This window comes from Rhincodon typus, chromosome 9 (genome assembly GCF_021869965.1).
Source record: "Rhincodon typus isolate 14 chromosome 9, sRhiTyp1.1, whole genome shotgun sequence".
Classification (NCBI taxonomy): domain Eukaryota; kingdom Metazoa; phylum Chordata; class Chondrichthyes; order Orectolobiformes; family Rhincodontidae; genus Rhincodon; species Rhincodon typus.
This window is the reverse complement of record NC_063340.1, coordinates 23570428-23581583: the sequence shown is the minus strand read 5'-3', so window position 1 is coordinate 23581583 and position 11156 is coordinate 23570428.

Sequence of the window (11156 nt, the reverse complement as noted above, 5' to 3'; positions counted from 1 at the left end):
CCCACCTCAAGCCCCACCCCCATCTCCTACCTACTAACCTCATCCCGGCCCCTTGACCTGTCCGTCCTCCCTGGACTGACCTATTCCCTCCCTAACTCCCCACCTACACTCACCTTTACTGACTCCATCTCCGCCTCTTTGACCTGTCTGTCTCCTCTCCACCTATCTTCTCCTCTATCCATCTTCTATCCGCCTCCCCCTCTCTCCCTATTTATTTCAGAACCCCCTTCCCCTCCCCCATTTCTGAAGAAGGGTCTAGGCCTGAAACGTCAGCTTTCCTGCTCCTCTGATGCTACTTGGCCTGCTGTGTTCATCCAGCTCTACACCTTGTTATCTCAATCAATCTACCTGCCTGGTTTAGATTTAAACAAAGCTTGGCAGTGATATGTTAGTTATCATTTAACTGGTGCACTTGGAATGACAATGCATCTACAAATCGGAGTCCACTTACCAAGTAATCGACACTATCTTCTCATATAGTACAAAATATTGTTCCTTCTTCCTTTGGTATTCTTGTGAATGTCCTAATGAGTGCAAACTGGAGTGGTGTCATTTTCAGCAATGCACTTGAAATGACTCCTATTTCTGCGCCCTTTTAGCCTAACAATTCAAATCATTTCTTTAAAGTTCATGTCAGCTCAATAAGCAATTTCCAAGTATATATTCCAATTTAACCTCTTTCAACGTTCCAAATCATAACAATTCACTGCATTGTCATGCTTCCTGAACTCCCTTCTGATTTATTTTGCATTACCTTAAATAAATCACTTATAAGATGTGTGAAAATACAGAGCAACTGCACATTTTGAAAATCTTTTTAGTGTAGAACTCACCTGCACATGTTCACCAGGCTCCCACTATAGGAATTATTCAGTAGTTGGGAAACCTCAATATTAAGAAGTAAGCTCTGAAATCTTTGATGCATCTTTTAACCACTGTGCATTTCCTTTGTAGCCTGATGAATCTTTGCTTATTTTGTCAATAACCTTGAATCTGTGTCTTCTAGTTACAGATTCACCTGCTACTGAAGGCATTCTTTCCGTATTTACTCTATAACATCCTGCATAATGTCCAGAAAGTTTATACAGGCACCTTTAATAGGTAAATAAACAAAGTAGCATAAATGGTAACTATAGCCATATTAAATGAACTCCAAATATTTGTAAATGCTTGCAAGTTTGCATTGTTAATTGTTGATATGAAAGCTCAATACACAGTTTCCTCTTCTATTTCATTTTGGTATTGTTACTATGGTATTGTTTATTGCCCTCAACTTTCCCTTGCTCTTACAATCTGTAAACTTTTGAAACCTAAGCTATATGCTATGAACCATTACTTTTATCACTTGTTTGATCCTATCTCCAACTTTTTTTGAATCCTCACAGCACGCTGTACTTACTGTTCTCAAAATATCTGTGTCACTGCAAGTTATCTCATCAACTTTCCATTACTAAATTTTAGAAAACTGTCATGCAATTCTATTGGACTTTGTTAAAGTGAACCTGTCATAGCTTACAGTTATTGTGCAGGAATGTACAGGCAAGTTTTTGGAAGTTGAGTCTGTCACAGCTTGCTTAACTGTTCTGTTCAATTGATCTTTAATAGTGCCTTACTCTGCTCTTTGTTTCGAGGCAAAGTGAACTGAATGCCAACCCTGTTAACATAGGATTACATAATTACAAGTTGGTATGCACAACTCCAGTTTTGGATGTAAAATTCAACGGCAATATTATACGAAGTCCCGTTAGCTTTATAGGCGAGGATGGAACGATGTCTCACCAAGTAGTTTGTAAAAATTCTACACCTGTCTATTCCTAAAGGCTGCAGATGTTGGATCAAATGGATCTCACAAAACTGAATTTTTTGCTTGGTAAGTATATCAAGGGATACAGATTCAGTAAATGAGGTTAAGTTTCAGAGCAAGCATGATCTAACTAAACAGTTAAAAGGGGTTAAGGGCTAAGTGACCTAAACTTGCTCATAAATAATGACCATCCAAACATTCACGAGTTGTCCATCAAATGGAATAAACAGCAAGAAATATAAGCATGTCACAGAAGTTCACACAAGAACTTTTTAAAATCATTAACGATCGTTAAGAAAAAAGATAAATAGGAGGCTAAGGTGCATCCTTTGAGTCTACATCTTCTGAGTTTTGTTCAATCATCAGGACACATTTGTTGTTCAGACCTGAAATGAAAACAGAAAGTACTTGAGAAACTCAGCAGGTGTGGCAGCATCTGTGGAGAGAAAGCAGAATTAACATTTAGAGTCCAGTCACACATACACAGACAAATTTGTAAAGTAGGATCTTTGTAAGCTTCAATTAAACCAGGTTCCTACTATAGCCTTTCTGATGAAGGGTCTAGGCCCGAAACGTCAGCCTTTCTGCTCCTATGATGCTGCTTAGCCTGCTGTGTTCATCCAGCTCTGCACCTTGTTGTCTCTTTCCTACTATAGCACTCTGTTTGGAAATCAGAACAATGTTTCTATTTTATTGTGAAAATTAGTTTTAAACTCCTTGCAATTTCACAGATGTACAAAGAACATAGAAAGAACAAAGAATAATACTGTACAGGAACAGGCCCTTCGGCTCACCAACACTGCACTGACATGTGATGCCTTTCTAAACTAGAAACCTTCTGCCTCCAAACAGTCCATATCTCTCCATTCCCTGTATGTTCATATATGTGTCAAGATGCCTCTTAAGCATTGCTATTGTATCTGCCTCCACCACCTCTTCTGGCAATGCATTCCAAGCACTTACTACCCTCTGTGTAAAAACTACTTTCCACTGATAACTTCTTTAAACTTTTCCACTTTTACCTTAAACCTATGTCCCCAACTAATTGGTATTTCTACCATTGGAAAAAGATGCCATAAATTCATTCTATTCATGCCTCTCATAATTTTGTAAACTTCTATCAAGTCATCCCTCATTCTGTGACGTTCAAGTGAAAACTAAACAAATTTGTCCAAACTGTCCTCTTAACTTATCTCCTTTAAGCCAAGCAAATCCTGGTAAATATTTTTGTCCCCTCTTCAAGCCTCCACATCTTTTTCATAGTGTGGTGACCAGAACTATGCACAATATTCTAAAAGTGGCCTAAATGTGGTTCTACACAGCTGCAACATGACTTGACAGTTTTTATACTCTATAACACGACCAATGAAGTCAAGCATGCCATATGCCTTCTTGACCACTTTATCCAGTTGTGTTGCCACTTTCAGCAAACTGTGGACCTGTATGCCTAGATTCCTCTGTGTGTTGCTGCTATAAAGGGTTTTGCCATTTACTGTGTACTTCCCTTCTACACTAGATCTCCCAAAATGCATCACCTTGCATTTGAGTGGATTAAACTGCATCTGCTATTTTTCTGTCCAAGTCTCCAGCCTATCTATATCTTGCTGTATTCTCTGGCAAATCTGCTCACTTTCGTTCACAAATGTACTAATCAGGCCACCTACATTCTCCTCCAAATCATTTACATATATTACAAACAACAGGGGTCCCAGCATTGATCCCTGCGAGCGCCAGTGATCACAGATCTCCAGTCTGAAAAGCTCTTTTCCACCGGTACTCTCTGTCTTCTGTGAGTAAGCCAGTTCTGTCCCCACTTTACCAGCTCACCGCAGATCTCATGTGATTTCACCTCCTGTATCACCTTGGATCTCATGTGACTTCACTTTTGTATCAGCCTGCCATGAGGGACTTTGTCAAAGGCCTTGCTAATGTCCATGCAGACGGAAGGCAAGGGCGTAGTGGTATTATCGCTGGATTGTTAACCCAGAGACCCAGGTAATGTTCTGGGGACCTGAGTTCTTTAACTTCCCCAATATTGACTGGGACTGTCTTAGAGCAAGAGGCTTGAATAGGACAGAATTTTTTAAATGCATTCAAGAGGGTTTCTTGAAACAGTATGTGGATAGTCCAACTAGAGGAGGGGGCATACCGGACCTTGTGCTGGCTTTTGAGCCTGGCTAGGTGACTGGCTTTTCATTGGAGAGCAGTTTGGAACTAGTGATCATAACTCCTTAAGTTTTAAGATAGCTATAAGGATGAGTCAGGCCTTGTGGCAAGGTAATAAATTGGGAGAGGTCAAATTACGTCAGTATGAGGCAGGAGCTAGGGAATGTTAATTGGGAAGAGCTGTTATTGGGCAAGTCCACATTTTGACATTTGGGAATTGTTTGAAGACTTGCTGATGAAAGTTCAGGACCAGCATGTTTCAGTAAGGAGGAAGGACAGGGATGGCAAGGTAAGGGACCCTTGGATAACAAGGAAGATTAGAAATTTAGTTAAAAGGAAAAGAGAAGCATATGTAAGGTTTAGGAAGCTAAAATTGGACAGGGCCCATGATGAATATAAAGAAAGCAGGAAAGGAATCAAGCAGGGAATTAGGAGAGCAAGAAGGGACTATGAAATGACCTTGACAAGTACAGTTAAAGAGAATCATATGTTAAAAACAAGAGGATAACTAGGGAGAAGATAGGACCACTCAAGGATAAAGGAGGGAACTTGTGCTTGGAGGCAGAGGATGTGGGTAAGATCCTAAATGAGTACTTTGTATCAGTATTCACCCAAGAGAAGGATGATTTGTGTGGAACATGTTAATATGCAAGGGCATTTTGAGACCAAGAAAAAAGTGTTGTTGGGTCTCTTGAAGAGCACTAAGGTGGATAAGTCCCCAGGGTCCAGTGGTTTCTACCCCAGGTTCTTGACAGAGGCAAGAAAGGAGAAGGATAGGGCCTTGACCAAGATCTTTGTATCCTTATTAGCCGCTGGAGAGGTCCAAGAGGACTGGCGAGTAGTTAATGTTGTTCCTTTATTCAAGAAAGGAAATAGGGATAATCCAGGAAACTATAGACTGGTGTGTCTCACACTGGTGATTGGGAAGCTATTAGAAAGAATTCTTAGGGATAGGATTTATGTGCATTTGGAAAAACATGGCCTAATTAGGAAACAGTCAGCATGGCTTTGTGCAGGGCAGGTCATGTCTTACTAACTTGATTGAATTTTTCGAGGAGGTGACAAAGGTGATCAATGAGGGTAGACCAGTGGATGTTGTCTACATGGATTTTAGTAAGGCTTTCGACAAGGTCCCTCATGGTAGATTCATCCAGAAGATTAAGATGCATGGGATCCACGGTGACTTGGCTGCATGGATTCAGAATTGGCATGCCCATAGTAGACAGAGGGTAGTGGTGGAAGGCTTTCTTTTCCGGCTGCAGGTCCGTGACTCATGGTGTTCTGCAGGGATCTGTACTAGGACGTCTTCCGTTTGAATTTTTTAAATGACTTGGTTGAAAACATAGATGGGGGGATTAGTAAATTTGCAGACAATACAAAGGTCAGTGGAGTTGTGGATAGTGTAGATGGTTGTCAAAGGATACAGCGGGATTTTGGTCAGTTGCAGATATGGGTGGAGAAATGGCAAGTGGAGTTTAATCCATGTAAGTGTAAGGTGCTGCACTTTGGGAGATCAAATGTTAAGGAAAAGTATACACTTAATGGCAGGACCTCAAGCAGCTTTGATGAACAAGGGATCTTGAGGTTCAAGTCCATAGCTCCCTGAAAGTGGCCACACAAGTAGATAGGGTGGTAAAGAAGGCGTATGACATGCTTGCCTTTATTGGTCAGGGCATTGAGTACACGAATCAGGATGTCATGTTGCAGCTTTATAAGACTTTGGTTAGGCCACACTTAGAGTATAGCATTCAGCTGTGGTTGCTATATTACAGGGAGGATGTGGAGGCTTTGGAGAGGGTGCAGAAGAGGTTTACCAGGATGCTGTCTGGATTAGAGGGTATGAACTATAAGGAGAGGCTAGAAAAACTCAGTGTGTTTTCTCTGGAGCGGCAGAGGCTAAGGGGAGACTTGATAGAAGTCTGTAAAATTATGAGATGCATAGATAGGGTTACGGTCAGAATCTTTTTTCCAAAGTTGAAATGTCTAAAACTAGGGGGTCATGCATTTAAGGTGAGAGGGGGAAAGTTCAAAGGAGATGTGAGGGGCAAGTTTTTTTAAGCAGGGAGTGGTAGGAGTGTGGAACACATTGCCAGGGTTGGTTATGGAGGCAGATACGATCAGGGCATTTAAGATACTTTTAGATAAGCACATGAACATGCAAGGAATGGAGGAATATGGACTAAGGGCAGGCAGAAGGATGAATTCAATTTGGCGTCATGTTCAGCACAACATCATGGGCCAAAGGGCCTGTTCCTGTGCTGTACAGTTCTGTGTTCTTTGTTCTTTATGTTCTCTGTTCAAATTCGACATAGCAAATGGTAGAATTTGAATTCAATTAATATCTGGAATTAAGAATCTAATGTTGACCATGAATACATTGTCGATTTTTGGAAAAACCCATCTGGTTCACCAATATCCTTTAGGAAAGGAAACTACCATCCTTACCTGGTCTGGCCTATATGTGATTTCAGACCCATCAGCAACGTGGTTAACTCTTAATTGACCTCTGGGCAATTAGGGATGGGCAATAAATGCTGGCCTAGCCAGCAACGCCCAGATCCTGTAAATCAATAAAACAAAATACAACATCTACCACCCTGCCTTCATCATTATCTTTATCCCTTCCTCAAAAAGCTCAATCAAATTTGTGAGACGCAACCTTCCCTGCACAAAGCCATGCTGTCTATCATTAATAAGTCCATATTTTTCCATTAAGAATATTCTCCAATAATTTCCCTACCACTGACCATGACACTCACCAGCCTGTAATTTCCCAAATTATCCCTGTTGCCCTTCTTAAACAAGGGAACAATGTTGGCCATTCTCCAGTCCTCTGGGACCTCTCCGGCGACTAAAGAGACTACAAAGATTTCAAACAAGGGCCCAGTATTTTCCTCACCTGCCTCCCTCTGTATTTTGGGAAAGATCCCATTAGGCCCTGGGGACTTGTCTACTTTAATGCTATTCAAAACACCCAACACCTCCTCATTTTTTATGTTAACATGACGTAGAATAGCAACGAATCCTTCCTGAGATTCAACATCCACTTTGTCCTTCTCCTTTGTGAATACCAATGCAAAGTATTCATTGAGGACGTCACCCACTTCCTCCAACTCCACATATAAATTCCTTCCTTTGTCCTTGAGTGGATCTACCCTTTCCCTATTAATCTTATTGCTTATTGTATATGTATGAAACACTTTGGGATTTTCCTTAACCCTGCTTTTAAAAGACATTTTGTGGCCCCTTTTAGTCCATCTAATTCCTTGTTTGAGGTCTTTCCTGATACCTTTGTATTCTTTGAGAGCTCTGTTTGTCTTCAGTTTCCTAAACCTTACATATGCCTCCTTTTTCTTTTTGACTGCACTCTCAATTTCTCTTAACATCCCAGGTTCCTGAGTCTTGCCATTCTTATCTTTCATTTTCATAAGAGCATGCTGGTCCTAACCTCTAAACAATTGGCCTTTAACAGTTCCCACATTCCCGATGTGGATTTACCCTCAAACAGCCACGCCAATCTACTTTCCCCAGTTTCTGCCTAATAAAGTGGCAGTTAGCCTTCCCCCAATTTAATATTTTTACCCCAGGTCTACTCTTGACCTTATCCATAAGTAATTTAAAACTTACAGAATTATGGTCACTGTTCCTGAAATGCTCCCCTACTCAATCAGCTGGTCAGACTCGTTCCCCAATACTGGGTCTAGTATGCTCCTTCCATAGTTAGACTATTTATATATTGTTTCAAAAAACTCTACTGCACATATCTAATGAATTCCAAACCCTACAAAGGATCAGTGATTCAGAACAGTCCAAGTACTTCGCAACATCAGGGACAGGGAGAACTTCAGTACGTAGTGCCACTTGGTATTTGTATACTGAGGGTCTACACACAGCTTTATGCAGCCACACAAAGGTGGCCATCAGGATGAGTGTGGCATTGGGTACATCTTCCCCCCACCTCTTATCCAGAGCTTTATATGTGGTGTCACTGTGGACATGATTCATCTTGGATCTCCACTTGAAGTGGAAAGTGGCTTGGCTGACTGCTAAAGCACAGGTTCAGGGAATGGGCCAGACTTGCGCACGTGCAGCAATACCAAGAGTACCTCATCCCTGATAATCAGGTTTTATTCTTGCAACGGAGAGGGAACGGTGCTCTATAAGGCAAAAGTTTCTGCCTTACCCTGGTGATACGCTCCTCCCAGGTTTTTGCACATACCCCATTTCTTGCAAACCTTATTCCCAGCACCTTCAGATAATCTGACCTGATGTGAAGGGGATAAAGGATCGGTTGGCCCAGTTCACAAAGAATATGGCCTTGCTCTTGCCTTGATTTACCTTGGCTTCCGAAGCCAGTTTGAATTGGTTGCAGATGCGCATGAGTGTGCACTGAAAGCAGATCTGAGCAGAAAACAGTGATATCATCCATGCCCTGGGATGCTTGGACCTGCAGGCCTCTGCTGCTTGAAATAGTCACCTTTCTCAGACCAGTATCCTCCTGATGGACTCGGCAAAAGGCTTTGTACAACACACAGACAAGGCAGGAGAGAGCAGGCAGCCCTGTGTGACTCCAGATCTGATCGGGAAGCTTTCTGATTCTCACCTGTTGATTGAGGCTGCTCTAATGATGTTGGTATAGAGTAGTCAGATCCAATTTTAGATTCCGTCCCCAAAACCCATTTTGGAAGCAGAATCCACATGAAGGTGTGCGATATCCTGTCAAAGGCCTTCTCCTGGTTCAGGCTGACGTGGCAGATGTTGAAACCCTTATCCTTCATGTAAACAATATTATTCCTGAGGAGCACAAGGCTCTTAGAGATTTACCTGTCTGTATGGCACAAGTTTCGTTGGGGTGAATCATTGATCTCAGAGCAGACCTGACTTGGTTATTGAGGATCTCAGACAGGCTTTTGTAATCTGCACTCAGCAGTGAAGTTGGTCACCAGTTTCCTCATTCTGCCTCTGCCACTTGTTGATGAGGGTGACAATGCCCTTGTTCATGGATTCACTCATGCTACTTGCCAGAAGCATACTGTCATACACCTCCAGTAAGTCCTGGCCAATAAAGTCCCACAGCACTGTATACAACTCAACCAGTAAGCCATCACTTCCGGGAGTTTTATTCTTTTCAAAGGCCTCAAGGGCCTTGGTCAGCTCATCCAAAGATAACAGTTAGTCCAGCCTCTCCTGCATGCTGTCATCTAACACCTCCATTCTAGGACAGGAACGACTGGGAGGCTGTCCTGTCTGTGGGCTTCGTGTCATCAAAAGATTTGCTGATCCTCAGGATGTCGGACTGAAATGATGTTATCAAGTTATCTTCTTCTGTTAAGCTGCTGATTACAGAGCTCTCCCTGTGCACCTTCTGGAAGAAGAAACACAAGCACACTTCATCGCACTCCACAGTGCAGACCCTGGACCAGAAGATTATCTTGGAGATCTCAAGGCGAAGAGCAAGGCTTGCTGGATCTTCACCTCCTTAATATCAACCTCCATTGTCTGTAGCAGGTATAGGTTCTCCAAGCTTTTCTGGAGTTTTGACAATTTTACTTGTCTCTTTCTCACCTTCTGAACACCTCTGAGGATAAAGAACCGCTTGACATTCCCCTTGACTGTTTCCCACCAGTCTGCTGGAAACTCAAAGAGAGTTTTCCAGGTACTCCAACCTTTTTAGTTCCTTTTGATTTTCTCAATATTTTCTGAGGTCAAAAGTTTCTCATTCAGCTTCCATCTTTCCTTATTGGCCCACTGGTCATTCTGTAGGTAACAATTAGCCAGCAGTGGTCAGAGAACAACACTGGCTTGATGTCGGTGGACCTGATTGAGAAAGTTTGGATCACAAACAGGAGATCTATTGTTGAGTGGATAGAGCAGTATGGGCATGACCAGGTGTATCAATGCTGCACGTTGTCTGCAGGAGTGCTAAAGACATCATGCAGCTTGATGACTTTAAACATTTCCATCAGGAATCTGGACATGATGTCCAGTTTGCTGTTTGACCTTCTGGATCATCCAGCCGTATCAATGATGCAGTTGAAGTCACTGTCCAGAATGACTGGCTTGGACGTTGCTTGCAGCAGTAGGAACTGCTGAAGGATGGCCAGACACTCACTCCTTACCGTCAGGGCATACACATTAATTAGTCACAGCAGAGCATAACATCTGCTACAAGGTAGCACTCACCCACTACCACCTTAACCTCAGAGATGGCAAAGTTGCCTCCTTGCAACAAAATACCCAGGCTGGAAGTTCAGCAATCATTACCCCCTCCGACCAAATCGAAGGCCCATGGGCACGTAAACTTAACTATTTCCTGTAGCTGCTGAAGTGCAGTACCCACACTCTTGCAGAAACAGGAGGTGCACTTTGACGTTGGCCAAATTGAGACATATTGCATTGCGGCTTTTATGCTACACACATTTATGCTGGCAATTTTCAAACCATTGTTAAGATTTTTTTAGATCACCATATTGCCCAATAAAGATTTAAAACTGGTCTTATTACCAGGCGATGATATGTGCAAACTTTTGTACTTTCACAGGGCTAAGGTAGCTGTCCTGTTCCTCCTCAGGACATTATCCTGATCAGGTGTCATTAGGGCAGAGACGAAGCCAGCAAGGTCTGGTTTCATGTTGTGCCCCGAATTGAGCAGAGCTGTTGTTGTGCTCTACTGGTGGTTTCCTGGAGCTACGCTGTGCTGGGTACCGTTATGTTCCTCATGTTAGGAGGTGGGGTTTCACACGGCATCTCATGTTTCCAGGTCCGGGGTGCTCGTCCATTGATACTACACTCTCAGGCAGATGTTCAGTTGGTTTATCACTTTCTGGAGGATCTTCCCTTCTTTTCCTGCAAGTTTTGCCTTCCTTCTGACCGTCCCTTTTCTCAGTTGTCTTATTGGAGGGTGGCGTCTTACTGTTCTTTTGGGGTCCACTGCTTGTGTTGCCACTTCTGGCCATTTGTGCATATGCATTTCTCCCCTTTCCCATGTCTTGCACAGGCCTTGTAATTTCCAACAAAGGTTGTACTTCTTGGACTCTATGCAGTCCTTCGTCAGGTGCCCCTCCTGTTAGCAGTTTCTGCACAGTGTCACTTTGCAGTCCGCCACCATGTGCCCTGACCTCCTGCAGGTTTGGCACACTCAAGACTGTCCCACATGTGTCAGGTAGGTTCAGCTCCCACCAATCAT